This window comes from Balaenoptera physalus, assembly GCF_965194825.1.
Source record: "Balaenoptera physalus genome assembly, chromosome: 3".
Lineage (NCBI taxonomy): Eukaryota > Metazoa > Chordata > Mammalia > Artiodactyla > Balaenopteridae > Balaenoptera > Balaenoptera physalus.
Window position 1 is genome coordinate 151,142,787 of NC_138890.1, and position 27,971 is coordinate 151,170,757.

Here is a 27,971-nt window from a genome sequence, read left to right on the forward strand (position 1 = left end):
AAGCGCTGGAGCTCTCCCCTCCAGGTGACTGGCAGGTTGGAAAAGTCCCTGCCTCCCTCCCCCCCTCATCTTATGCCTTCCCTACCCCCCTCTTCTCCTCAATGCTTCTTGATTCCCTGAAGTTTACACCATGGAAAGCTGCCATTTGATTAGCAGGAGTCCCTTCCTAGGGGCTCTCAAATCTCCATAAATAAAAATCTGCTGGCTTTGCCTTCATATAAAGCCAGAACACATACACGCAAACTGGATTTGTGGTCCGTCCAGGAAAGGCTTCTTGGGAGAAATGCCTTGCAAATCTGATGGACTATTGAGCTAGCCAGGGGAAGGGCAAGGTGAGGTGGGAGAAGAGTTCTAGGGAGAGGAAAGAGCACGTGCAAGGGTGTGAGAGACACAGAGAGAGTGACACGCCGGAGAAGTGAAACCAGGCTCAGGAGGAAGAGAGGAGAAGGAAAGAATAAGTGATGACTCGCCCGTCCCCACCGCCACCGCACCCCAGTTCCGGGTTAGGTGTTTCTCTTCCGTGCCTGAGTAGCTTCCTGAGCACCCCCAGGCCCCCATAAAGTACTTATCAGACAACATCAGAGCCAGCCATCCAAACCCCAAAATCCCATAGGGAAGGTCTCCTTCCCTAGTGCAGGCTCAGCCTGCACTATACTTCCCAGTGCCCTCTGCATCTACACAGGGCTGAGCATTTCAGAAGACTGTACCTTCTGCCTTCTTTCACCTTCCACCAGTGGGAGGCAGAGTATACACTGCAGCCTTAGGACACAAGATGGAAAGAGCACGGGGGCCTGAATCACCATGTGGAGGAGAGCTACCTGCCGACCCAGAACTCTTGCACGAGGTTGTTATGTGAGAGAGAAATAATTCTGTCTTATGTTAACCACTAGAACTTGGGGGTTTAATTGTCACAGCAGCTAACATTACCCTAATACACAGGCTAGGTAACACTTACTTATTTAATTGTAGGTAACCTCCTCTTGGTGGTAGGAGTCCCCATTACAGCACCAGCACCCAGCAAAAGGTGGATGTTAAATAGACATTTGTTCGGTGAAAACAGTTCACTTGATTAGAAGGAGGGCCTTCCCAGAATCCCCCAAATCCCAGTAGACAGAAAACTTCTGACTTTGCCATAAGGTCAGCACACACTCACATACATACTCACCCATACACACACACATACCTGCACACGCACCCCTAAGTTTCCGCACCAAAGCCACGGACGGTTCATGGCCAAACCTCCCCAGCTATCCTGTGATTCATGTGACAGCAGAGACGATCCTAGCAACAGCCCTTTTGAGATTCTGTTCCCCAGCATGGGTATCATACATAGCCAAATACCGCAAAAGAAAACTGGAATAGGAAAGAGAAAGTCATCAAGAAAAATAGTCCAGATTTCTCATGATCTCACCCATGAGTCAGATTTGCATTTGGGATAACAGCTAACCGAGTAGACCAGAACAGTCTGTCTGTAAGATGTCAGCCTGCCAATTTCAACAACGTAGAGAGGGCACACTCTTTCAACTGGCTTAAAAGGACAAATCTGGTGCACTTGTTTATTATTTTTTTTCTTAAAAAAGTTCCAAGGTGAAACAGCCTCCTGTTTAAAAATAACTCTCTTGGAAATCAAACCATAATTTTCTTTTAACTGCTGATTGCCAAGTACCTGTATCTTTCCCTTTTGAGCAGTGGGGAAAATGTCCTACAGAAGACTCTTTGCTGTGTAACACTTAGAAAGCCACCTCACCTCTCTGGGCCTAGATTTGTACATTTATAAAATATGAGATTAAAAGAGATGATCTCTAACATTTCAGGGAAGAAATAATTGCCAGTGGAAGGGAAACTGAATTTTTCCTGCCTTGTAATTCTTTTAATATTCATGGAAATTATTCCTGACAGAAAAGGGTATTTTTGATGGGTAGCTTAATTTAGAGGAGTTGATTCATTTAGGACAGAACGTGAGGTCCAAGGCACTACAGACATGAGTGGGTCTTCAGTGGTGAGAGGCAGGAATGGGATGATTTGTTCTCAAGTAACAGGCAATATGTGGAGTACTGAGCTATGAGCGTGTGTCAGGACATTTTCTTCTTTAAGAGATAAAAGAGACTTTAAGAATCATTAAGTGCAATTGCTTCATTCCAAGTGTGAAGAACCTAGGATCTAAAGCTAGACAGTGGCAGTATCTGAGCTAGAGCAGAGTGTTGGCTGCTGGCCCATTACTCTTTTCATTCAACCTTCCCAATCCTGCTTTGCACCTTTAACAATGACAACAGCTACATTTTGCTTCTCTGAAAAAAAGCATTGAGAGAGAAGCTGGTTATTCTATCCATCTTTAGGCTTGAGAATTAATGCTGGATTTTATTTCCTCAATCCTTGCCTAACCCTCAAGCCTGCAGACTAAGAACTGTGAGTACTCAAACAATAAGGTTGGGATCAGGTGAAAGATGGAGAAGTAATCATATACCTTAGTGGGTGTAAGAGGATAAGTGCTCCTTAGAGCTCTGGCAATGGTAGCTAATGAGGGCCACAAAAATATCCACTCATGGTTATCTGCAAGGTGAGTCTCTACAGCTTGGATTTCAGATCCTCAACTCAACCATTCCCTCGGACCTCTAGCTCCCGCCCAGGTACTGTCCTAGACTGGCTGCCTTTCATTTCGATGCTTATCTGCTGTTTTTATCAGACCTCTGTTTCCCTCCATGACACTGTAGTAGAGGCAAAAATGAAAATGTAAATATTTGCTTATATTCTTTCTATACCTCAAGCCAATCCCTCCCCTCCCCAAATATGTGGCATCTCCTCCCTTTCTTTCAAGTTCATAAAAGAAAACCCGGGATTGCCCCCTTCAGGGTTGGTCACCCAGCAGGCTACTATTTTAGCAGCAACGCAGAACCTCTGCGGCTGGAACCTGCATTTAATTAAAAGCCATTCTAAGTAAATGGAAGCATTGACCCTTTCTCATTTGTTCCTTCCCAAGCCTCTGGGAAATGGAAATGGTGGCCTAGGAAGAAAATTGAATTTGGTTATTAGGATTGATCGTTATAATGATAAAACATCTGGAGACATGGAGGGGAAGGATAATAGGCCAATAAATATGGGGACATATTTAAGAAAAACTTAAGCTCCAAATTTATTTATTTAAGCTCTGAACCCCAAAGTTGCTCCTTTCAATTATCTTCAAAGGTCTACCTGCGTCAGTGAGCTGACTACACTCTACTGAATTGAAGTCTGTTTCCAATGCCAAATAGAAGGCAGCAGCTTCACAAAAACAGTGGGCTTTGGGGACACTAGTCTGCTTTGGAGGCCTGGCCCAAATACTGATCACCCAGCTGGATCACCTTGGGAAAATTACCTGACCCTCGAGCTTCTGATTCCTCATCCATAAAATGGGGCTAATAATCTACTAGGAAGCATAAATGAGATGATGGGGACAAAGTAGATGGGAAGAACTTATTAGCTGCAGAATTAAACCTCAGAGTTGGCAGAAGCATTAGAAGTCCCCCAGCCCAGTCCTGCAACAGTCCTCCAGCCCCTGCTTAGTGCCTGCAGTGAAGGGAAACTTACCGCCTGCAGTGAAGGGAAACTTACCGCCTCTCAAGGCAGCCCATGCCCCTTTGAGACTATAATGTTAAAAAACATTTCCCAACATGGAGCTATATCTCTGTCCCTTAATTTCAAATGCTCTGGCCTTTGTTCTGGCTTCTGGACCAGAAATGAGAATAAGTCTTAGCAGTCCTGCCCAGGAAAGCCATTGAAATTATTTATTTGGCCACCTGATGGATTTGAGTTGCAAACTTCCCACATGCAAGTATACAGAACCACAGAGAGTTGAGGGTGAGTCCAGATTCATTGTTTGGGGGCTGGTTGAGGGGGTGCCATTGGCCAAGACAGAGAACAGAGGAGGAGGGGCAGGCTCATGTGGGAGAGGTGATGAGATCAGTTTGGGATGTGCTGCTCTGGAGTAGCTGAGGGTCGCCAGGTGGAGGTGGTGAGCGGACACTGGACACGGGAGTCCTGAGCCCAAGAGGAGGGTAGAGGCTAAAAGGACAGAGTTTGGAGGGGTCTGTATATACTGGTGGCTGGAGTGGAGAATGCGGCTGAAATTGCCTAGGGGGGAAATGAGAACATCCCTGTTTAAGAGGTGAAGTATAAACCAGTCCAAAAAAGTAAAGAGGAATAAAAGTTGTTGCAAAAATCAATGAAAGTGCTCCATGGAGACGAGCTCAGAGAGAAGATTAAGACTAGGCATCCATTAAAGAGGCACGAAGAAATCCAGGAGGGGAGTGGTAGCAGAGAAGCTGGAGAACAGTGTTTCATAAAGGAGGAACTGGACTGCGGGCCAACTGAAGTACTGAAACGTTTCCGTTGGATTTGGATGTAGAGGCCCATCGGTGGTCACCACAAGGGACTTTCAACGGAGGGTTGGGAATGGAAATCAGATTGCACAGTCCACTGAGGGATTAATGAGAGATTAAAGAAGTAAAAACAGCCACTACAGACCAGTTTCAGGTAATTTGGTTGTTAAGGATATAAAGGCAGAGGGGACTTAATTAAAGAGGGGTGACGTTTGCACATGGTGGAGAGGAAAGGCTCATAGGCAGGGGGAGGTTAAAGACAAAGGGGAAAGAGTATGCTGATTAAGTGTGATCGATAACTGAGTCTGGCGGAAATGTTCAATAAAAGGAGGGAAATTCTCTCAGGCGCGAAGGAAAGAGTGCAGGCTGGATGCGGAAATAGACTGTAAGTGAAGGAGCAGGACTGAGGGGGTTTCCACTGATTCTCCCTGTGAAGAAAACATGAAGGTCCCCAGCTTGGAGGGAGGGTGAAGGTCACAAGGTAGGAGTTTGAGGTGGGCGAGGGGAGAGTCAGACAAGGCAGTGAGGGAAACGGCAGGGAAAGGTGATCTCCTGTAGAGACTGTCCACCTGCCTGCCAGCCTATGAGGCTGATGAGTTCAGAGGCCATTATTCTGCAGGTGCACCGATCCAAATAGATGGTGGGTTTTTCCTCTTTCACAGAAGTGCTTAGCAGCCAGGACACAGAGGCAGAAAATGCAGGTGGTTGAACTTATTCGGTGGAGGGATTTTGGTGGGGATAGCAAAAGGGAAGGAGATAGGGAGTTTAGAGTATTGGCAAAGGAGTGGGTGAAGTGATGGTCCCCAGGGGCATGGGCTGGAAGGGGGAGGATTTGGAAGGCACTATCATCTTTCCTTCAGATCTCTCCGACCAATTCCCCCATCTTGGACCCTTGCCTCTGGATATGTTACTTTACACCACATGTTGCCTGGAGCAGCACATAATAGTCTGGATGTGTGGGACTAGTGCAGAGGATCAACACTGTTTTTGGGCCCCTCACAACTGGGATTTACATTTATTTAATAGTCACATCACAGTGTTGGTGCACACTGATCATATAGTCAAATGAACTGCCTAAATCTTTTACACAAAGACCACTATTAAAGCAGCTTCCTGACTGTCTTGTAATAAATGCAGTTGGCTTTTCGGACATAAGTGAGGGAACTTCACTTGAGCCCTTGGCTGATCTTGCAGGACGTGGCCTATCCTATATGTCAGTTTAGATTCTGATTCTGGTGTGAAATGAGGTCACTGTGCTTCCCAGATCTGGGTCATGAACAAATGGGATAAATGTGTCATGCATGTCTTTATTCAAGTCATCGATAGAAACGTTGAACAGGAGCAGGATAAATCCAATGGCAGAACTATGTCTGACTCTCACTGCTAGAACCCTCTCTCTGGATTGACACCAATCCATCAACCCCTTTGTATGAGCATTTAGCCAGTCAGCTACAAATCACCACCTTCTGCAACTGTCCAGTCCACGTTTCTCCAGCTTGCCCACAAAGATAGCACAAGAGACCATCCAAACACCTTGTTGAAAAGTCCACATTCATTATGTCAACAGCTTTCCCATAATGTACTGGTCTAGTAACCTTATCCTCACTGGATAAAAACACAATGCGCTTTTCTTTGCTGTGTCTTATACACCTAAGACCAGATGGAAATCGGTTTATGACATTTTACTGCTTTATAACACTTCCTGTCTCACCATGACATCACTTTTCCCCAATCCTAGGGCTTCACAAGGCCACAAAGGTGTTGAGACCTTAGCTTCTAAAACTTCCTCTTACTCCAGTAGATCGGGTTACCTGATCTCCCAGCCAGTTGAAATGAAGAATGTTAGCCTGATAATGAGACTATAATAGAAAAGCCACTATTTCAAATAGAGAGAGAAGGGCTGTATAAGGTGCCCCACTTTGCCCTGTCTCAGGACTTCCTCCCAGCAGCCTTAAAGAGTAGTTTAAATTTAATTCCTTGAATCTGATTTTGAAAATAAAGGCAAATGTTATTATACCTGAGCTTTCTTGAGTACATCATTTTCAACCAGGTTACTGAAATCCTGAGGTTTTAAATCTTACAAGCTACATATTTAGTTGCTTAAAAAAGAACATGGGGCTTCCCTGGTGGCGCAGTGGTTGAGAATCTGCCTGCCAATGCAGGGCACACGGGTTCGAGCCCTGGTCTGGGAAGATCCCACATGCCGCGGAGCAACTAGGCCCGTGAGCCACAACTACTGAGCCTGCGCGTCTGGAGCCTGTGCTCCGCAACAAGAGAAGCCGCGATAGTGAGAGGCCTGCGCACCGCGATGAAGAGTGGCCCCCGCTTGCCTCAACTAGAGAAAGCCCTCGCACAGAAACGAAGACCCAACACAGCCAAAAATATAAATAAATAAATTAATAATAAAAAAAAAAGAACATGGGATGAGAAAGATACAGATCAACAATAACCCAGAGTAAAAAATGCCAGGGTGTTTATGAAGGGTATAGTCCCTAATTATGCCAAGAGGGACACCCTTTCCCCTTGGCAATGCTCCTTAGAAGCTGCCTATACATTAAACAGGACCAGTTTAGCCAATCCATCAACATCTGTTTACAGCCTGCTGCTGGGGACACAAAGATGTGAGAGATATGGTCAAGAGCCTCCGAGACTTCACAGTCTAGCCTAGGAGGAGCTAAAAACAAAGAAAGACACTTTCACCAAAAGGTTCACCAACCAAGGCAGCATGTGCTGGATGCCAAGAGAATGTGCCAAGCAGTGTGTGCGCCAGACTTTCTGAGAGAGGCTGCTAGCTGGAGGGTGAGGAGAAACATTCTTCAGAGGGAATGAGACTTTGGCTGGGTCTTAAGGGATGGACGGAGTTTAGGCAAGGGGTAGGGGGGCATTCTGGGTGGGCGGTGTGAAATAAATGCATATAGCCCATGCAGATGAAAGAAGTTAAGCTGCATCCAAATCCCGTCTCACTTTTCAAATACATTCGTGGGTCATTGGTTCCAGGACCCCTGAGGATACCATAATCAGAGGATGCTCAGGTCCCTTGTATAAAATGGCGTAGTATTTGCATATAACCTATGCACATCCTTCCTTGTACTTTAAATCATCTCTAGATTACTTATAATACCTAATACAATGTAAATGGCTATAAATACAATGTAAATACTGGCAAATTCAAGTATTGCTTTTTGGAACTTTCTGGAATTTTTTTCCCGAATATTTTCCATCAGCCAGCAGTGGGCTCAGTCTGCAGATGCAGAGCCCACGGATACACAGACAGGGAGGGCTGACAGTAGGAAGAGAAAAGCCTGCTGCTCAACAGGGAAATTAACAAAGAAAACACTTAACTTTGCAAGAGGGGGTCTGCGCCTCCAGGCAAAGTTCAGCCAAGGTCATGCAAGGAGGAACGTCCACTACACTCACTCTAACAAGATGCTCCAATGAAAACCCTAGTACGCTATTACACACAGCACAAACTTCATTAAAATCATCCCCAGAAATTTAAGATTTGAGACTTATGGACTTTCTAAGAATGCAACAACATATGCCACAGAGGTAAAGATCCCAAGAAGAAAAAAAACAAGTAGTGGTTTGCAACCCTGGCTCCACATTAGAATGACCTGGGGAACGTTCAGAAAATACCAATGCTTGTGCTTGTCCTACCAATTACATCACAATCCCCAGGGCATCAATATTTAAATGAAAAATACCAGTGATTCTAACCTCATTCTCTCGACAAATTGTTTCCTGAGTGCCTGCTATATGCTGAGCCTTGTTCTAAGTGTTGAAGATATGAGTGAATCAAATAGGCTCCCCCCCTTCAGAAAAATAGCCTCATAAATTTTACAGTGCAGCGGGGTAGAGCAGACAGAAAGGCAAATTAAGTCAGTAAAATATATATGCTTAAACACTGACCAGGTGCAAAGGAGAAAATAAAGCTGAGAAGGGGGTTATGAAATCTCAGGCTGGAACAGGGTGACATGGACGACTTCACTGAAGGTGACATTTTAATCAAGACCTGAAGAAAGTAGCAACTCAGCTACATGAAAGAAGAACACGCCAGGCAGAGGAAACAGCAGGTGCAGTGCCCCCGAGGCATCAGTGTGCCAGGGTGGCGTGTGGCTTGAGCAGAGAGGGAGAGTTACAGAGATGGAGTCAGGGAGGATGGGAAGGGGAGGGCCTGGAAGTTAAGTAATGAGTTCAGCTTTTACTCTGAGTGAGATGGGGAGTCATGGGAAAGTTTGAACAGAGAAGTCACATGATCTGGTTTGTATTCTGAATCTAGAATTACTCAGCTGCTCTGTTGAGAATATGCTATGGGGGGAAAGAGAAGAGGTAGAAATCGAGCAGTTCCTGAAATAGCCCACTTGCGAGATGAGGACACCGGGGATGAAGAGAGGTGATAAGCCATGGTCAGATTCTGGGTGTCTTTGCAAGAACTAACTAGAGACAAAGCATCTGGAAGGGGAAGGGGTGGGAATCAGGAACTGAGTTTTAGACGTTAAAGCCTGAGATGGCCGTCAGTGGAGGTATCAGCTAGATAATTCTATACGCAAGCGGTACAAGATGGAGATACACTGGTGTGAATTCTTGGCTTACGGATGGCATTTAAATCCACGAGAATGACTGATATCACAGATAGTAATCACAGAAAGAAAAGACAAGAAGTGCAAGTAATGAGTCCTTGGCCCTCCAGCAGTTGAGAGATCAGGGAGAAGAGAAGACAGTCAAGAAAACTGCGAAGGAATGCTGGCTGGTGAGCAAGGAGGAATGTCCGTACGGTATGGTGTTCAGAGAGCAAAGGGAAGGATGCATTTCAAGAAAAAAGCAGGGATGAACTGTGTGCATCAAATGCTTTGAAGGAGCATGGAAAAGGCTGAGAGTCGGTCCTTGGGTTTAGCAATGTAGACGTCATTAGCGACCTTGATAAGAGCAGTCTGTGATGTACAACAAGGTAGTGAATCACTTCTCTAGGAGGTCATGTTCTTGGACGCAGCTTAAAATATATCGAATGTCTGTCTTCCCTAATAGAATCTAAGAGTCTAGTACACAGTAGGTCTCTATCTGATTTACTGAAGAAATGCCCCGGGGCTGTACAAGTGCAATGTTCATGAAATCACCTAAAATGATCACTCTGTAAAGTGGAAATCTTTCCATTTGGAAAAATATTGTGATGGAAAGATCTCTCTTAAGACACATATCAGAAGATTCATCTTCCCATACATCTTAAATCATAACTAGCACTGTCTCAGATTTACTAGCTCCCCTATTAGATGATAAGTTTCTGAAGGGCAAGGCCATTTCAGACTTCAGGGATCTTCATGGATTAGCTGTAGGTATGACCTGAAGTATGTAGTACCGATTATTCTCCCCACTCAGCCATGCTGGTCTGACACTAGTTTCATTCATTTAAAAAACCTTCATGAAGGATCTAGTATGGTCCAGGCACTGCCCTGGGTGTTTCAGTCACAGCATCTCATGGTTTCTGCCTAGAAGAACCTTCTAGTCTACTGTTTCTGACACACTGCTGACATCAACTGAAGAAGTGGCTCTGGCTTCACTTTGGACTGCAGTTCACTTTCCCAACAAAAGCCACAGGTGATACAGCACAATGTGACATCGCCCAGATTCACCCAGGCCTAGATATACATGTTTATGAGTAAATATGCCTAAGGGGGTTCTTAGCCAGTTCCAAGTTTCCAGCAAAAGCAGGGTTTAGGAAGCACATCATGTTCTTCAAGGAATGCTTTCTCTGTTGTTTCTCTCCCATCCCAAAAGAGAGTTAAATAATTTGATGGGATTGGTAATTCAAGGCAATCTGAATTTTATTTATTCTTCTTCCTCATGCATTGAATGTGAAGTGTACATACCTTTTCTGCATGTGATACGTACTAAATAAATATTAATTGGATGAAAAGGAAAAAAAATTGGTTTGCAGCGGCGAGGACAAAGTACAAACTCTAGGAGAGAACTGAGCATCATTGATAATACTACCTCCTTCAAATGTCTGCTGAGCTTTCATAGTTTTCAGTGATTTTACGGGAAGCTACCTACTTCCTATCTGCAGGACCACCCCTATTAGCAAAGTTCACATGCTGTGTCAAGATGAAGATGGGGAGTAGCCATTGAGAAAGAGTTAGAAAAAATAAGTCCAACTATCCCAGCGTGCAGGTTCCAGCATGGATTTTAACCAATGGAAATCCAGAAGGACTTCTTGATCCAGCAAATGCGAACTGTGGTGGGTGGCGATATTCCACATCAGAACAGCACATACAATTCAACCTGGGCTCCATTTGACCACCCACCTGCCTGTTAGCAGAAACAATGAGCAGCTCCTCTTTGGTTCATGATAAAAATAAAGGAGACTGCTAATGAGTGACATTTTACATGCACAACCCTCTGGGCAAAGTTCTGGTTACCATAGCAACCCCCACCCCCCCCACCCCCGCTCATGACAGCAGAGGCAAAGCGCATGACGTATCAAATGGCCAGAGTTCTGCTTCCCTGCAGGAAAGCAGCTATATTTGCCAAATACACTAATCAGCCACTATAGCCCTTTCTACGAATAAAAGCCCAACCTACATTTGTGGGTCTTGGCCATTCTCACAATTACTATTTGCCTGAAAGAGTAGCTTTTTGTCTGATGTTTACTTATCGGGATGCTGATGTAATTCTCAAGATGGAACCTATTTTTAAAAGGGGGCCCAAGAGCAGGGAAGGAAACAAATAGCTGCTTTCTCATTTTCCCCAGTCTGAAACTGGCAGAAGTTCCTTTGAGCCCCACATCTGGCAAGAGCCTATCCTTTGGCCTCTTCCATGACTGGCCCAAAACTGGTGACAGAGAAATAGACCAGTGTTTTAGCAAGACCCAATGCAGAGGGTCTTGCTCTCAACCATCTAAAAATGGGGTCCATGTTGTCATTGTAGGGGTCTATCAACTGGGAGGAGACAGGGAGGCAGACAAAAACCAAACTACAGGAAAGTGATGATACAAAAGGAAAACCAGGAGGAGGAAGATCTCAGGGCTTCTTATGAATGCAAACAAATTTCACCTTTGCACTCTCCCTGCAGAGATGATCAGGATGCAACCTGCTCGTCTCTGCCTTTCCTATAAGCATTCAAGGAAGAGGGTTTAAACCATTAATTCTCTAGGTGGATCAGAAAACATCTTCAGCCTAAATGACCAAGTGGTGAAAAAAAGAAATGAACTTCCTGACTTCTCAAGCTTAAGCCCCAGGGCCAACTTTTCAGAGAAACAGTACATTGAGAATCTGAGTAAGTATATTTCTTCCCTGTGTTTTAACAATCTGTGTCCTGGGTTTCTGAGCAGAAAAATGAATTAGAAAACTCAGAGCTCTGTAGGGACTTTAGGGATCCTAGGCAGTCCCTCCTTCTCGGAGACTCTATATGGAATAACAGTTAAGAACGCGGGCTTAGGAGACAGAGAGATTTGGGTTCACATTCTTGTTCCAACTCTTAACAGATGTGCAACTTTAGGCAAGCAATTTAAACTTTTTGAGGCTACTTTTCATCATCTGAAAAATAAGGATAACTGGGATCAGTGCCTGGAATGTAACAAGTGCTTTACTTGTTCAACAGCTATTTATTGAGTGCCTACTGTATACTAGGCATTGTTGTCAGCACTGGAGATACAGTAAACAAAACAAGGTCCTTGCTTTGATGGAACTTACATTCCAACAGGTGAGACAAACAATAAACAAATAAATCAAAACTTTATTTCAAACGGAAAAAGAGTAACATGATAGAGCACCTGGGGGTGGCCATTTTAAAGTATATGATTGTGGAGAAGAAGGTCTTTGAAGGTTTGAAGGAAAAAGCTTCCAGGAAGAGGTAAGACCGTCTTCCGGGATAGAGCTTGCTATGCTCCATAAGGGACAGTGTTTCTGGACACAGAGAGTGAGGGCAATGAGTGGGAACAGAGGAAATCACCTGCGAGTCAGGTTGGGGCAAAGGGCCTGAATCATATTCAAATGGCAATGAGAAATCCCCACGTTGAAGCTGCAGAGTGACATGACTTGATTTGTGTGTTAAAAGGTCCCTCTGGCTGCTCTGAGGAGAAAGGATTAGGGGTCAAGAGTACTCTGGGGAGGCCCAGTTAGAGGACCATGGCAGCAGCGGTCCAGGGACACGTGGCGGCAGCTTCAACTAGGGGGGCTGCCATGGAAGTGGGGAGAAGGTGGATACTGGAGGGAGGGCCAGCAGGACTCACAGACTTAGCTGCTGGAGTGGGAGGAAAAGAGAAGAATGAAGCGTGGTTTCTAGGTTTGAGGAATGAGACTGTAGGTGGATGCTGGTGCCAATTCCTGAGGTGGGAGGAGAAGGAAAGAACTAGCCTGAGGGGTAAATATCAAGGTTTCCATTTTGATCGTGCTAGGTCTGAGGCGCCCATTCTATTCCCATGCAGAGATGTCAGGTTGGCAGTGGGGTATACGCGTCTGGAAGTCGGTGAGAGCTAGAGACATAAATTTCAGAGGCAACATAACACAGATGGTAGATGAGATCTCCCTAGAAGGGAGAATAACCAGAGAAGAGGACCCAAGGTCAAGTCCTGAGGACCCAAGGTCAAGTCCTGGGGCAACATCATAAAATAATGAACATCAGTTGATGTTGGTGTAATTTTCAGTACGCTGGGAAGGAGAGCGTTGGCCAGTTATTGCTATCAGCATCTCTCTACCCATCTATCTACCCACCCATCCTGTCATCCATTCATACCATAAACAATCAGAGCACATTTACTGAGATGTAGTAGAGACGATAGATGGTCCTCGACTTATGATGGTTCGACTTACAATTTTTCAACTGTACGATGGTGCAAAAGTGATACACAGCCAGTAGAAACCATACTTCGAATTTTGAATTTTGATGTTTTCCCGGGTTAGCGACAGGTGGTTACAACACTCTTTGGAGATGCTGGGCAGCAGCAGTGAGCCGCAGCTCCCGGTCAGCCACGCCATCACCAGGGTAAACAACCGATACACTTACAACCGTTCTGTACCCATGCAACCATTCTGCTTTTTACTCTCAGTATAGTATTCAATAAGTTACATGAGATGTTCAACACTTTTTAATAAAATACGTTTTGTGTTAGATGATTTTGCCCACTATAGGTTAATGCAAGTGTTCTGAGCACATTTAAGGTAGGCTAGGCTAAGCTGTGATGTTTGGTAGGTTAGGTGTATTCTTTGTTTTTGTTTGTTTGTTTGTATGGCCACACTGCGCGGCACGCAGGATCTTAGTTCCCCAACCAGGGATCGAACCCGTGCCACCTGCCTTGGGAGCTTGAAGTCTTAACCACTGGACTTAACCACTGGCCAGGGAAGTCCCATAGGTTAGGTGTATTCAGTGCATTTTTGACTTATGATATTTGCAATTTACAATGAGTATTACTATGATGGGCTTATTATAGTACGTAACCACATCATAAGTCGAGGAAGATCTGTAGTTCAACAACACAAGCTCTGGAGCCAAACTGCTCTACTTAAATCCTGGTTCCACAAACTCCTGTAACCTTGGGGAATTTGCCTAAACACAGTGCACCATTTCTCCATCTGCAAAAGGGTATGTAGTGGGATAAATGGTGACTTTGTAATAGATATGTTCACGTCCTGGTGCCTGTGAATATGACCTTATTCACAGATATAATTCAATTAAGGATCTTGAGCTGAGATCATCCTGAATTATCCGGGTGGCCCTCAACCCAATGACAAGTGTCCTTATAGGAGACACGCAAAACAGAGACATGCACACACAAGAGAAGACACGAGCGCACAGGGCAGAAGGCGATGTGAAGACAGAGATGGAGATTGGCGTGAAACAGCCACAGGAATGTTGACAGCTCCCAGAAGCTGGAAGAGGCCAGGAAGTCTTCTCCCTGAGAGCCTCCAGAGGGAGCATGGCCCTGCTGACACCTGATTTCAGACTTCTGACCTCCAGAGCTATGAGAGAATAAACTTTTGTAGTTCTAAGCCACCAAGTTTGTGGTAATTTCTTACAGCAGCCTTAGGAAACAAACATGGGGATAATAACAGCATGGATCTCATCGGATGGTTATGAGAATTAAATGAGTTAATACGTGTAAAGTGTCTAGAACAGTGCCTGTCAAATAGGGAACATTCAAATGACTTTCATTTTTCCCCATGTACTGAATATTGTGCCAGATCCTGAGGCGTATGGATCCTGAAGAGTATGGGGGAAAGGGCTGATCATCTCCAGAGACCCTCAAGAGATAGATGGTGCCCAGGACACTGAGCAGGTGAGGGGCCAGAGGGTGGGAAGGATGCTCAGGGGCCGTGTGTGACTCCCAGGTGCCAGAAACTGCTGAACGCTGCTCCCCAGCAGTCACGCTAAAGAAGTCAATAAGCCTCACATCTGCTCAGGTTTTTAAAGACGAGTAGTTGGTCCAGAGAGGGGTTAATGCGGTCCTTTCTGGTACCTTCCTCTCCCTGTGCCATCTCACTGCCTGCTCTCTCATGAGAATCCACGCTGCTGAGGACGCTTGGAACACATTTTCTGGGGACAGCTGTCTCTTCTTTTAGCCTAATGATACTGGGAATAACTGTGACCAGGGTGGGGTAGGGGTGGAGAGTGGGCAGTGGAAAACTGGAGGAAAGCGATGACAAATTTATATGCTGAGTGACTTAGGAATAATATTTGCACGGCTGCTTTAGCCTTGGAAGTTAATTTTCTTCACCTAGAGACCCATATAGCACACTCTAGTTTTACCCAAATCTCTATAAGACGCACTGTGTCAAAAAGGGGGTGGTGGGGAATGCAACTGAAGCACAGCTGAAATCAGACATTCTATAAGTGTCCATTGGCCAACACATAAAAATGTAAAGAGTTTATTGACATCTTGCTTTATTAAAATTGGCTCCATTCTCATCTTTATAGGTGTAAAAAAAGAAATGTTCAAACACTAGAAGAGGCTTTGTAATTATATTTGATCACCTGCATGCAAATATAAGCAGTGTCAAGAACCACTTAATAGTCTTCAGGGGTGAGGGCATTACTGGGTGTTCAAACTTGTTTACACCAACCTAAGATAGCATGGCTAACAGAGAAGGGGTCTTGTGGAATATTGGAATTCCAACCCCATCCCAAGACGTGTAAACAGGACAAGCAAGTTCACATTAGAAGGCATGTGCAGCGCTCTGGCCTCTGGTGAAAGGGACGAAAGAGCCAGTGTTTATTGCATCTTCCCCCCTAGGTATCCCAAGAGCTCATTAGGAGAGACAGTAGCCAGACAGGGCCCCAGGGGGAGCCAGTCTCCCAGGCACTGTCTCTCCTCCCACTACCTTCCTCTGGATGCCCAGAGGCCTCCCCTGTGAGGCAGCCTAGTGCCCCCACCCTCTACTGAGAACACCCTGATCCAAAATTACCCTCCCTCCCAGCCGCCTCCCAGCACAGCTTGTATTCCTGCAGCGGGCAGGTCTCAGCCAGGGAGCTGGCTTTGGATTCCACAGCTCTTAGATAACGGTGGGAATCTGATTCTGCATTGCATCCATGCATCTTGATTTTTAGCAAAGCAGGATGCTCACCCCTCGGAAGCCAGGTGACACAGTGTATGTGTTTTAACTAGGATGATTCTGTTGAGGTAGCAGAGTCAGTTAAAGTGGAGCGCAGGCAAAAGCAAGTGCTGGTGGTGTCAGGTGTTGATAAAAAGGGAGACCATGAGCGGCTCGGTCCAAATGCATTTCCACTCCTGCCAAAACCCTCCAGGGACCCAGTCTGGAGCATCATTCTATTAAGGGCCACAAACACCACGAAAGCCCCTCCTCGGGAGGCTGCTCAAACACCACAGATCTATTCTGGAATGCGCTAAATTTACTTCAACCTGAAGGCAAGGGATTGGATTATGGTCCTTCAGAGATCTGCAAATCCTTCAGAGAGTGTGATTTTTTTTCTTAATCCTCATGTGGATAGCTAGGCATTTCAGGCTGCTTAAGGCAACAAAACTTCCCCTATCTCTTTGCTATTATTTTATCTAAAGCTGTGACATCAGTGTGGGCAAAATTAGTCCTCTTTGCTGTAAAGCTGGTTCCCCAAACCCTGCTTCTCCAAAACCCCTTCACGTGTTAGAGTGTTTGATGAGCCACAGAAACACTTAAAATCCCAAAAACAAATAATCCAGGCATAACTTAGTCAGACGTTCAATGCTATCTGGTTTCATTAGACTGCTTCACAAAGAGAGTGAATGCTTAAGTTTCTGATTTTCTGCAAGTTAATAGCGCAGTCACTGTTCACTCTATGTATTCGTGCAGGTAACGCACGCGTCCCAAAGCCAGCGGCTCTCAGGATGGGGATTGTTGCCCGGCCCCACTGCGAACATAGGGTGGAGAAGATGTTATTGGCATTGGAGAGAGGCCCCGGCCAGAGGCAGGCCTCTTCCGGGAGCTGGAGAGACTTAAAAGACAGATGTGTCTTCTCCGCACACTTAGTGCCTTAACAAGACATCTCTTGGCCCGGCCGCCGTATCAGACCACAAAGGGACCCTTCAACTATTGAGTTTTCAAACCGTAAATGCTCCCAGTGTTTTCCTGAACACGTTTGTAAATAGAATGCTGAGCTCTTTAGATCACAGGCGATTCAAGTCTGAATCAGATGACCTACCTGGCTTCAAATCCTGTCTCTGCCCAGAACTGCAGAACCCCGGGGAAATGTATCCTTTCCCAAGTCCATCTTTTTTTTTCCATTTCCATTTCCATCAATAGAGATGGTTATTATAAGATCAAGGATTAAAAAGTTTTAAATGCCATGAAAGGATCCATCATTTTATATGGAACCTATGCATAAACCCAAAGGACAACATAATCTAGACATAGACCATCCGGCTGGAAAAATAAATCAAGGATAATCTGAGAACATATTTTTATACTTCTCTTTCCTTAAAAAACTTTCTGCACATTTTCCCCAAATATCATTTAATTTGGCACACGTTTATTATTTCCTAAATCAAGTTAAGCGCTCCTTTCCCTCCCCTCTTTACGAATGAGTGAGAATATTTATCTAATCTAAGTATAATGATAGATCCATTAATAAAACCAAGGGAGGCCACAGATTTTGAATTCCTCATCACCCACCTGCATCTTGCACAGCTGCCATTGAAAGATGACGGTTCCCAGATCGAGCACCTTAGACTGTGAATCTAGCTCTGGTTGTACTGAAATGAAGCGAGTTCTCTGCTTTTCTGGGCCTCCGCTTCTTGGAGTGCAGGAATTAGCCAGTCTGAATGTATCGCTCCTTCCAAAAACCACTAAGGAGAGGGGAGACCATCCAGGATCTCCCTGCTTTGAGCCCTGGCAACTTGACTTTTGCATCAGAGAGGGCCGTGATACATCTTTCACCCAGAACTGGGAGAACGCTTCAGTCGGGTCTACTAAAAAGTCCTGCCTCCTACCTCTACATTCAACTGAGCTGTCACTGACTTTGGCGAGAGGTTTATTCATTTCTCAACACACTCTCATCGGGACCCACACATACCAGACGCTGTCACTGAGACACACGCATATCTCAGTAGCTCTTTTTATTCCTCCTAAGAATAATCCTGGGAAGTAGCTACTCTACCAATTTTGCCCATGCAGAAACTGAGGCTCCAAAATTTCGAATCATCTGGCTAGCGAGACGTTCTCTCATTGTGAGGATTCCAGCCAAGTCTCCGACCCCAGTTCCACCATCCTTCCTTTCCCTCTTCGCTGCCTCAGTTGGTGCCACGAGCCAGGTTCACCCACCCTGGCCAGCAGCAGCCTGTGCCCCCAAGCTCCCAGCCTCACACAGTGCCCACCTGGCTGTCAGCAGCCAACCCTTCTCTTTCACCAAGACTGATACTTTCTTCCTCCGCTGCATTGCAGGCTCTCTCCAGCACCTCGCCCCACCTCTGCTTCCCGCCTACATTTCAGGGAAGGCAGATGTCAGCTTTTTTCTTTCCCTCACCTGCTCCTGATGTCTTTGGCCCCTTCCCTCCCTTATCTGCTCCTTATCTTGACTCCATTCTCTCCCACTTCTCTTTTGTTTACTAAACATGCCTGGGAGGGGGAGTTGAGGGACTCTCCTGAATAAACCTTCCCATAATGCTACCACCTCCTCAAACTACCCTCCTGTTATTTTTGACTGGCATGCTTCTGGATCCAGTGTCTACACTCCCCACTTGCACTGTCTTGGCATTTGCTCTCTCCTTCGTCCCTTGCAACCTGGCTTCCTTGGGCATCCTTTACAGATGCTGCTCTCAGTCTCTGTCGATGGCCTTTTCCCATCATCCTCCTGGGATGCTGGCCCTTCTCAGACATTCCTGCCCGCACTTGTCCGCCCACCCTCCTTAGGGGCCTGCCTGCCGAGCATCCTACTTGGTAGTATGGACACACTTTTGAGGGCAGAAGAAAGAGGTTAAAAACTGTTGAGTCTCCAAGTCTGCCCTGTTAATGAGATTCAGCCTCTCCTTTGGCTTTGTCCTGACCTTTTGTGGGTTTGTCTTCTTCGGGATGTTTCCCCTTGTGGATGATGCAGAAAGAGGGAGCTGGGGCCACCTTCCAGCAGGGACAGCCACCTCCCACCGTAGTCTGAGTCACTTAGGCCCACAAGATCTAGGCCAAGGGAGTATGCACAGCTCTGTGTTACCCTGTGCAGCCCACCAGCTCTGGAACTTCCAAGCCAGGGTTGGGACAACACCCTACAGTACAGTCAGCTGGCGCAATGGAGTGGGGGGGGGGGGTGTCTGGAGTGCAGGCTCTGTCTCTCTTCTTGTCTAACCTGAGGAAGTTGGTGGGTGACTGGTCGAGGCCTTTTCTGGGCATGAATAAGACTAGGTCCTAAAGAAACAGACCCAGGGGGCTTCCCTGGTGGCACAGTGGTTGAGAATCTGCCTGCCAATGCAGGGGACACGGGTTCAAGCCCTGGTCTGGGAAGATCCCACCTGCCGTGGAGCGGCTGGGCCCGTGCACCACAACTACTGAGCCTGCGCGTCTGGAGCCTGTGCTCCGCAACAAGAGAGGCCGCGATAGTGAGAGGCCCGCGCACCGCGATGAAGAGTGGCCCCCCCGCTCGCTGCAACTAGAGAAAGCCCTTGCACAGAAACGAAGACCCAACACAGCAAAAATTAATTAATTAAATAATTAAAAAAAAAAAAAAAAAAAGAAACAGACCCAGGACTTCCCTGGTGGTCTGTGGTTAAGACTCTGCACTTCCAATGCAAGGGGCGCAGGTTCCATCTTAGTCGGGGAACTAAGATCCCACATGCCATGCCGTGCAGCCCCCTGAAAAAAAAAAGAAAGAAACAGGCCCAGACAGCATGATGAGTGTGCAAAGGGGGCTCTGTAGAGCTATGGTCCAGAGGTAGGACTGCTTTACGTCTCCTGGGAGAGGCAGAGGCAGAGAATTCACAGAGGAGGAGGCTTTGAGCTGGATCTTGAAGAATAAAAAAACGGTTCATCAGGAGGACCAGGGGAGAAAGGATATTCCAGGACCCGGCCCTTCCCACTACTACTGCAGAAAGACAGCGCTGTAGAGGCTGAGAGGAGTACAGGTCAGGAGGACTACAGCTCACATGCGTGTCGGGGGATATGGCAGAAAAGAAGTCTGAAGAAGGGCATAGGATTTGGAATTCATCCCACAGGTCCTGGGAGCCACTGATGGGTTTTACAAGGAAAGGCAGTCAGTGGACCTTGGTGACTGATTAGATGTGGGAGGAGTCAAGAAGCAGAAGTCTGAAAGGATTTCTCCAGGCCTCTGGTCTGCTGAATGTTAAAACTCCAAACTCCCCATTTCAGCCAACTGTGTATTCCGCTCCTCACCTGCAGGTGACCTTTGTTTCTTCTTCACTCCAAGTCAAAGCAGTGCCCATACTTCAAGTCCATGTCTGATGAGCCTTTCCTTTCTTCCAAGCCTGCTGCCACCCACCGGCTCAGAACTCCATAGGTCCGCACCCTCTATCTTATTACAATAAGCTCACCGGGGTCCTCACCTCTCATCTCTCCCCAATCCCAATTCTTCCTGCAAGAGATCAGACGAGGCATCCTAAAGCACATAGCTCCTCCACCAAGCCTGTCAGATCCCCTCAGTCAAAAGTGGTTTCTTTCTCCACCATACTCCCAAAATGTTGCATCTGGATCACTCTTCAGGTACTTTATTCGTTAGATCATCCCTTCATTTCTCCATTCAATAACTATAGGGTGCCTATACATGCCACATGGGCACCGGTTTGCATCGGAGCTCTCAGTATACGTATCTCACATCTCCTGATAGACTGAAACTCTGACAGCAAGGAGGGAGCCTCTGTCACCTATGCACATCCCCAGGAACCTCTAAGCCCCTGTGCACGGCAAACCACAAAAATGGCTGAAATGAATAGAGAAATTATCATAAGTTTCCTTAAATAGTAAACTGCCGTAAGTGCGTGCAAAATCAATCTCAATGATATTTAAAGCAGAATTCAGTGTTTTTCCAGGAGCATATTAACTGTGTTAAGGGAGGTACATTTATATACTTTACATGGTTTTGATTCTTCCTTTCCCAGCACCTGCCATCCCCCTGCTCCCACATCTCTCTCTGCACCCCTCCCCCCCCCACCAACACTATGTGGTTATTAGTGGAGCAGTGGGTTTTGGCCCATTCTAATGGAAGAAGGAATTGATGAAGCTCTAGAACCACCTGCAGCCAAGGGTATGTTCTGGGACATTCTCTTCTACTCCTACAAGCAGCCGTCCCACACCACATCTGCCAACCTGTGCCTACTTGACCCCCACTCAGAAGTCACAGACTAGAAAAGCTGGCCCTAGAGCTGGTAAAAATACCAGGTGCCTAGAGCCCAAGCTCAGAGCAGACTGAGTGGGGGAGGCCTCACTGCGGAAGGACCAGCAGCACGGAAGGTCCAGCGGGGGCTCTGTGTAAAAGCAAAGCCAGAGTATCACTTTCTGCAGCCACCTCCATCATGATTTGTCAAGGGAAACACATCCACCCGAAGCACCATACCTCTGTGAGAGGCAAGAGGCCGTGCAAGCTGCAAGAGGCCGCTCCTTCCCCCAACGCTCCTCCACCTCCAGTGCCAGCGCACGTCTGCAGCTCTGGAATGCCCTCGTGCCTGCCATTCCAGTCTCTGCGACCAGCCTATGTCAGACCTTGTCCTCTTCACACTCCAGTGTCCCTTATCAAGGTCCCCGCATGGATGAGGGCTGCTGAGGACAGGCTTCTGGCAAACTCCAACCAGGGACCCTAGACCCTCCCCCTCCCCAATTCAGCATTGCAGGAAGACAAGCAGCCCTAAGACCTAAAACGTCAACGCAAATCCAAGAGAGCGAGGGAGAGAGAAAAGAGGAGAAGGCCAGGTTTGCGGAGGAACTGGACTTCAGAGGGAGAGAAGGTAGAGCAGCATCGCCTCAGCCGTAGTTCCCCATCTCTCTGGCAGACGCCGGTAACCTCCCCAAAGATGTCCTTGCTCTCTGCGCGCCCTGCCCTCGCGCCGCGTGTCTCTTCTCCAGGCAGGAAGGGGGCAAGAGATGAGTAAGCGCGGGAGGATGGACCCCAAGGCAGTACCTGAGGCCAGAGCACCTGAGTGCCTCCGTCCTGGAGGAGGGGACCTGGCGATGGCCCAGGGATGGGGATCCTGGGCGCGCGCCCCGGCAGGGGCTTCAGGCCCTGTACTGAGTGTGCCCAGCAGTGCGCCTCGGGCTGTCCCGCTGTCCCCGGCCCGCTCTGTCGGGCCCTCTTCCCGAGGCCGCGTTCTCCCTGCGCCCAGCCGGATGCACAGGGAGTTTGCGCCGCCCAACGTGGGCCCGGGGTTCAGCTCCCCTACTCGCCGCCTAGCCGGGGCTGGGATTCCCGCACCTGGATTGGTCCCTAAACTTTCCTGGGCGCACGCGGTTTCGGGGGTGCCAAGCCTCCGCCTCCACCGGCCCCCACCGACCCCCACCCACCCTAAGCCCCACGTCCCGGCCACAGCGGGACTGTCGCTTCACCTGCACGCGGCTCGGCGGAGGCTCCGGCTGCTCCTCGCGCGTCCGGACCGAGGCGCCGCCCGGTGGGTCTCGGCGCAGCTACCGCCGCTGCTGCCACCGCCGGTGCCACCACCGCGCCTGCCCGGAGCTGCAGCGCCTAGGTTCGTCCGCAGCCACAGGAGGCGCAATCCCGGGCGTCCACGGCCCGGCGGGTCCCCGCAGCCGCCACCCACCGCTTCTCCCTGCCCGGGGCCGCACGCACCGGCGCCGGGAGTCCGCTTCTCGCCCGGCTCTCCCAGCTGCGCGGCGCTGGGGCTCCACTGAGCCTCCAGGATGGGCGGGGATTCCCTCCCTCTGGTAGATTCGAGGGGCGGGAACTCCCTTCCTGGAGTGACATGGACGGGGGGCGGGGATTCCCCTGCAGGAATGACAAGGTGGGCGGGGTTCCCCCGAGCACGGCACACCGCGGACCGAGTCCCTCCGGGTGAACCGGGAGCCCTGGGGAGCTGGCTAAGAAACCTGGGGATCCTGGGAGGAAAGGATCCGGGGAGATGGCAGCTCAGAATTTCCAGATGGTGGGGCTTGGGGCGCCATCTAGGTGGAAGAGAGTGCGCTAGGGGACGGGAAGTTGCCTTTGCACGGCGCTTCACATAGCACTGCGAAAAATGTCAGTCGCTATAAAATACAACAATGGGGCGGAGAGGCCAAGGGAGAGGGGGGAAGGACTAAGCCACTCCAAGCCATCCTTGGCCTCTACTCTTTGGGATACCAAAGTTAATTGAACACTGGTATGAGAATTTCGAGAATTTCGGGGAACCACTTGGCACCTCAGAGCTGCTTAGTCCCCCAGTTAAACCCCTCAGAAGCAAAGTCCCGTGGCTCCCGGGTGGTGGTTTAGGTCATTGTGAGAACTAGCCACGAGCCCCTGCTGAGTGTACTGTGACAGCTAATGCCAATTGCCCTTGGCCTTGTTCCAGGTCACTCGAGGAACAGAAGCCTCGGGCTCTTCGGATTCCTCATTCTCGTGGATTTTCAGGAAGGCCTTCAAATATTTTTGGTTCTTTTTTTGTCATCCTTGACATTCTGCCTACCACAGGGAGAGGATGATAAGAACATAATAGGGAGACTGCACAGCTCTGCAAATTAAGCTCTCTTAAGAGGAACAAGCTGGTCTTTTTCAAGTGCTAGCAGATAAGAGTAAAAACATATGAAAAATTACAAAACCTGGGATAATGAATAGTTGAATAATGCTTTTGACATTTTCTGCACAGCAGTAATTGGAAATCTTTGCTTTGGGGGGATGGAGATGGGGTGGGGCAGGGATCTGCTGCAGCTTTGCCCAGCAAGGCGATAAGCTCTGGTCTCTTGGAAGAGCAGACAGACATAAATCACCTGCACAGATTCTGCAGAGCTGTCCCGCAGCATCAGAGGCCAGGGTGGTCCCAAGGCATTTCGAGATGGTATGTTCAGCAGGGGTTGGGGTGGGGAACTACTTGAATTCAGCTGTTCTTCAGCATTTATCATTACCAGGTCACTGAGATCAATGTCTGCGCAAGTCCAAGCTTCATGTATTACAAGCTATGCAATCTTAGGCACCCAGAGTTTCTCTTCCTAGCTGTGAATAGAAAAAATGCCTTCCATGCAGGAGTGTTGTAAGGATCAGCAGTAACATAGCTACTCAGCACAGCACTTAGGAGGTACTTAATGAAATGGCAGCTATTAACTAGAATGATATCATTGGAACACACCAAAAATCCTTCTACAATCAAACAGGACTGGTGGTTTCTGTTTGGTTCATAGTCCCAGGCCTGTGTTCCACCACTCTCTTCCAATCACATGAGCCACAAAGAGGCAATGCGTGTCTCCTCTACCTCTGTACCCAGCACCTAGCTCCTTCAGCACCCATTGGAAGTTTGCTGAACAAATGAATATGTAAATGAATTTATCATTCAAACCATAAGCACTACTGTTTCTTACCCAACCCACTCCCAATCCCTGCATCCCAGCCATGTACTCCTCACCTGTAAATTTTGTTCTTCCAGAATGACACTCCCACCCTCCTGTGTCTGCTGAAATTTCAAAGAGTTAAATATCACCTCTTCAGGGAAGGATTCTCTGATCACTGGTTTTCTCTCCTCCATTAATCATGGTAATGGGAGCACTTTCTGCAAGTGGCTAATATCACCTTTGTCAGGTTGTGTTAAGTTGTAGAAATCACAGTGTTCCCTCTCACACATTTCCAGCTTGTGAATACCTGGAGGTAAGAGAACGTAGATCTTATTATTTGTGTTCCCAGAACCTAGCACGGCATACTGTCCATCTCAATAGCCATTCAATAAATATTTGCTAAATTAAAATGAATTGTTAAATATATAGATAAATATATATGTTATATGCATTATATGTAGGCATAAATATTATATATACATATGTAATATTTTCTCACCTGTCTCCTTCAGACATGTCTCCGCTGACCAGCTGAAAATACGTACTTCTCATTTCAATGTCTTTTCATCCGATATTTTCCAGATAGTTTCTGGCAAGTTCTTGCTTGCTAATAATAGCTCACCTCTCAAGGGGTCAATCAAATGGATGGAAATTTTGTTTTGCCCTTGCAGGCTTGCCAATTTGGAAAGCTCACAACTGAGGGCATTTATTTTCTAGTGTTTGAAGATCAAAATGTAAATTCTTTCTGCCCTCTTGTTAAATATTTAGTCACAGATTAGTACTTCTATTCAAGTTGCCATTTTAATTTATTGCTGATAATATACATGATGTGGAGGAGGATATAGTGAATCTAAGGTTTAGAAAAACTAAGAATTTTCTATATAGAAAATCTAAGGATTTTCTATATAGAAAATCTAAGGTTTAAGGACAAACAAAGATTAAAATAATGAACTAAGGGGAAAAAATGTATGATCCTGGCCTACAGTCGTGTCAGTGATAGATAAAAGAATGCAGCGTTCTTTAGGTGAGTCCGAGTGGATTCATATGGACTATAGTAGCTCTGGTTTACCTCTGAGCTTCCCCCTCTGTGAAGAAGAATCTACCCTCAGGCAATTGGAACAAAATTGGATGTTTCATCACCAACTCAAATGAAATCTTGAAGATTGTTTTCCATCTTTCCTCTTTAGTTGTTCTTCCAAGTGGGTTTCCAGGGGGAAGGAGGAGGAGCCTTAGTCAACAACTGGCTCAATTCCCTGTTTCCTCCCAGCCTCTGTGGGTTCATTTTATCTCCAGAACAGATTCTAGCTTCCTGTTTACCTAGCAAATTACCCTCCTTTCTTTCTTCTGCAAATTCCTGGCCACTAAATCTTCCATTCATGAACTCACCTTGGAACGAGCCATCCCTTGGCCAAGGAAGGGCTTAAATATAAAGAACAAAGATGGTAAAGAATATAAAGAACAATGATGGTAAAGCATCAGTTCAGCGGATCCTAATCTGGAATGTGTTTAAGGCTCCCCAGCAGATTTGAAAATTCAAATCTGGTCTCACCCCCTGAGACCATGTATGCTGAGTCTGTAAATGTGCTCTGGATACTGCAATTTAGCCAGCACGCCAGTGATTGTGACTTGGGTAGCTCCCAGAGGATACTTGTAGAAACACTGAAATAGAGTGACTTTAAAACTGGGAGGGAGCCCAAGTTAAATCACATTCTACTATTTAGTCATAGTGGTGATAGATTTTATTTTAAACCTAGATGAAAATTTTGCAATATTTATTCTGTCTCAGACCAACTTTTTGGTTAGCCAGTACATGAAATGGACCTACATTTGACGTGTCCTGTTTCAAAATACTTGTTTAGGGGAAAGGTTTAAGTACATTTCATCCCATGTATATTGAAAATGAGGCGTTTCACTGTATCCATGAGCGTGGCATTGGAACTTATGCAAATGTATTTTGTTGTTTTTAGTGTTGTAATAATAGTACCGCACGTGCAGAATTTATTATTTCCTCCTGGGGGAGAAAATACAGAATATACTAGCTCTCCTTCTATTTATTTAGGTGGTTAAATAATCCATTATTTTATATCTTTGATTCAGCCTTCCATTTATACTAAGTAAGCACTGGTTGCCAGGGTAATCTTTTACACAGTTTTTGGCACGAAAAAATGAATTTATATACTAGCAAGCATAAAGCAGGTATCCTTATTACTTTCACAGTTTATACAGATGATTCAATAATTCTGTCCATTGCTGAATTACCCCCTTGTACTTAGGGCACCAGTGAAACAAGGCTGCTGAAAGAAAGGGAGAAAGTGAGAGAGGTTCAGCTTTGATGAAAGTAACCAGTATTTTGCAATCAGCATATCTAAAGAGAAGCTATTTTAGTTCCGCATATACATGGGTTTTGTTTTATAGTGTCTTTATTTTGATTCACACAAGAGACAGGGTGCTGGGTTCTTCTTGGGGCTGAGGGTGTCTATCACATTGGCACAGGTGTAAAAGATACGTTCCCCCCCCCCAGGAGTTGGGAGCTTGTGTCCCCCCTTCCCTGTTCCCACTTTGTTGCAATTCGGTCAAGTCACCGCGTATCTAAATTTGTTGACTATTTAAGTAAGATATTTCCTCACTCCTCACTTTGTGCACAACACAATCTCATTCCGAACTCCTGTCTCCCCTGATGATTATTCCCCTTGTTCTGTTCTGCTCTACTTACTTATGAAAAGGCATCATTCTAAGTCAATCATATGCTATTTTTACTCCTTCCTCAGTTACTTCTGCTTCCAGATATCTTCATTTAATAATCACCAAAAAAAGCAATTATAAAAATAAACATATTGCTAGTCTATCTCTTCTGTTTTCTTGTTTTATTTTTCTGATTTTATGTCTTTATGCCTCATTGCCTCTTTTGTCAATCTTAGCACCTGTCTCTACTGGTACAGCTAAAATGGACATGGAAATAAAAGGCAGGTAATGATATCCAGTCTGAAAAAGGAACAGAGAGACAGTGCTGTGTTCTGTGGCCAATCACAGTAACACAGTAAGGTGGAGTAACCTCTGGTAAGCTTCACTAAAATGGGGGTAATAACACTTGTCTCTAAAGGTCTCCTAAGGAACTTGAGTCCCCAGTGAGATCATAGAGGCAAAAGTACTTTGAAAAAATTTAAAAGTCTTTGCAGAAGGAAAAATCTATGCTCACCCCAACAATGGTACCTCAGAGACTGGATTCAGGACTCTCTTGAGCCTGGAAGGGAGATTGTGGAGAAGCAGGGAGACATCATAGAGTACCTGAAGCGGCACAATGCCCTGCTCAGCCAGCGGCTGCTGGCCTTCATGTCCTCTGACCTCAGCTTTCAGCCAAGTGGGATTTGACAACAATTCCAGAGGAGCCAGAGTAATTTAGACTGACCGACTACCTGACAAGCTGTCTTAGCGAACTGCAGCTTTGCCAAGTAACATTCTACAATTTCTGGTGGAAACCTGAATTTGATTCTCATCTGTGTGGCTGTTTAATAAGTAGGACTCATAGATCATTTGAAAGACACTTTGTAGCACCTTGGTAACTCAAGGGGAATGTCTGTTTTGCACATTTTGAAATTATTTGACTGCCTGGTTTATCCTAGGATCAAAGGTAGATTAAACATCTCCTTGACCAAAAAAAAAAAAAAAAAAATTTAAAAGTCTCTTCAAATAAGACAAGGGGAGAGCAATAGCTCTTGAATGATGTCTTCAGTTT

General features: G+C 46.4%; 1 protein-coding gene across 6 annotated transcripts in view; it reads right to left on the minus strand.

Annotated features, from left to right (window-relative positions):
• The window catches only part of PDZD2 (PDZ domain containing 2), a 372,225-nt gene extending 347,097 nt beyond the window's left edge, over positions 1–25,128 (minus strand). For 5 of the 6 annotated variants that reach the window (XM_082453657.1, XM_082453656.1, XM_082453654.1 and 2 more), the window contains exon 1: positions 22,313–25,128. The gene's annotated coding sequence lies outside the window, so the exon portion shown is untranslated. The remainder of the gene's footprint in view (positions 1–22,312) is intronic. The other variant, XM_082453653.1, reaches the window with a different exon arrangement.
• Positions 25,129–27,971: the final 2,843 nt, after the last annotated feature.